This window comes from Ixodes scapularis, unplaced genomic scaffold (assembly GCF_016920785.2).
Source record: "Ixodes scapularis isolate PalLabHiFi unplaced genomic scaffold, ASM1692078v2 PGA_scaffold2__306_contigs__length_199485367, whole genome shotgun sequence".
NCBI lineage: Eukaryota > Metazoa > Arthropoda > Arachnida > Ixodida > Ixodidae > Ixodes > Ixodes scapularis.
The window spans coordinates 99,518,345-99,520,403 of NW_024609857.1; positions in this window are offsets into that span (position 1 = coordinate 99,518,345).

Consider the following 2,059-nt stretch of genomic DNA (forward strand, 5'->3'; position numbering starts at 1 on the left):
GTCGTACCCACTACCGATTAAGGTGTCATCAAAAACGTCTTTGAAAGATGGGTGTGCTTCGATTACTTTTTTAGCAGTGACGGCAAGATGCTTCCGAAGAGGCCTTGCGCACACCTTCTGCACACACTCGATAAGTATTCTGACCATCTTTCGGCGGTCTTTAGGCAGTGGGCGCCTGCCTTCCTCGATAGCTGTGAGAAGGGTCCTTGGCATCATACTCCACGGAACCATAAAAAAATCGGCCCAATTCAGGTTTACCAAAGAGCTTGACTGGCTATGTTGCTGATCAACTTTTCCTTTTTGTGCCTCTTGCAATGTTGAAGGTGCGGTTACTGAAGCAGTTTTGTTAGAATCTGTAAGAAAGAAAAAAAACAGACTGAGAGTTCATCATGCGAATAAATGAATCACCAATGTGGTTAGAAAATTCTCGATTCAGAGAAAACAAATTTGGCACAAAATGTTCTTTATCTATTTCTGTTACCCTACAAAAAAATATTATCGAAGTAGGTGGCGCCACGAGGACGCAGCGACTGGAGCGCGCATGTCATTGGCACGTTCGTCACAAGGGCGCCGCCATTTGAGCGCACGAAGCGAGAGCGCTAGTGAAACTGTGGGTTTCACGCTATTTTCAAATATCCAAGGTTTCGTTAAGCGCCTTTAATATTTCTAAACGATAAATGATTCGTTTGACAATGGTTTGGAACTGTTTCCTCAATTTCCTGTTCGGTTTTCGCAGATGTGTTCCTTAAACACAATATGTTACAAATAATATGTTAAGTTTCACTCTTTCTATGCTTAGAAGAAAAACAGCCATGTTATCGAAAATTATATCTTGTTAGAATAATCAAGGTTTCACTCCTGACTGCGTCCTCGGCCATACAAATGGCATCAAGTGAAGCTGTCCAAGCAGATTCTCACTCAAAAAGACCCTTCGCAAAATAACCCCAAAAAACAAACGAGCGTGCTCAAGTGCCCTAGTTGCACATGCTGCACGCAAACGCCTTGTCTGTGAGATCTAAATTTCTTAAATAAAGCGAAAACAAACGCGTGCGCGACGTTTCATTTAATATAGATTTAAACAAAAAAGTATACAACTGTAGACGCCAGCAGATTGTGGGATGTGCCTAGAAAGTCATCACCGTCCTTGGTGCTTGGAAAAACATTTCATTGCCCACATGTGCTCTTGTGATGCGCGCTCGCCTGTCGTGCGCTCTAACGTCGGCGCTCTTGTATTATATAGTCAAAGATGTTAACCAAGCAGAATACAAATACTCGACACTCTTGCGCATACAATATTAGCTACTGCTGTATAAAAACCTGGTGACAAGTAGTAATCGGCCAAATCAGGGTGGTTTTTGTAACCAACCAAGACAGAGAAAAAAGATTCAACCATAATTTCAAAGGACTTTGCACTCACTTGATGCGATCGCTGAGTGCAAGATGAAATTACTCATCAAAATTTAGGTTCATGCTGTAGTGAATATCACTGTTCAGAACTTATTCAATGAATGAAAGAAAACTGCTGCCATGAAAAGGGCCATTTGCTAATATTATGTACTCTGTTCAATATACCTGATGGAAAGCTTGAAATCAAGATCACTAGCTTTGTCCTTCTTGCTATTCTAAAAAGCACGCTAAAGGGGTTCTTACTGTTCTCCTTGACGTATGTGAGTAGCTTCCGTGCTTGTACAATCCTGATGACGCCACACAAGTCTTGCTCAGTGAGGAAAACAAGGTCGGCACAAGATTTCACACCCACGTCCGAGAGTTTAGTCATGACCTTCATAAGTGTCTCAGGAGGCAGGTTGGGGAGCGCTTCCATCACTTGCAGCCGTACGTTTTCCATTCCGATACAGGAATTTTGTGCTTAAGCGCGATGATCTTCTCTGTGCGAACTTCATAAACAGGTAGTGGAACAAAGTCAATGAGGTCAATGGCGCTCAATGCACAGTAGTTATTTGTCTCCTGCACACTGTAGCAGTGCAGATGCGACAGAAAGCTGTCGCATCTGCGTCACAGCAAATATAACGGTGGCTTTGTTCTTGACAACAATTACAGC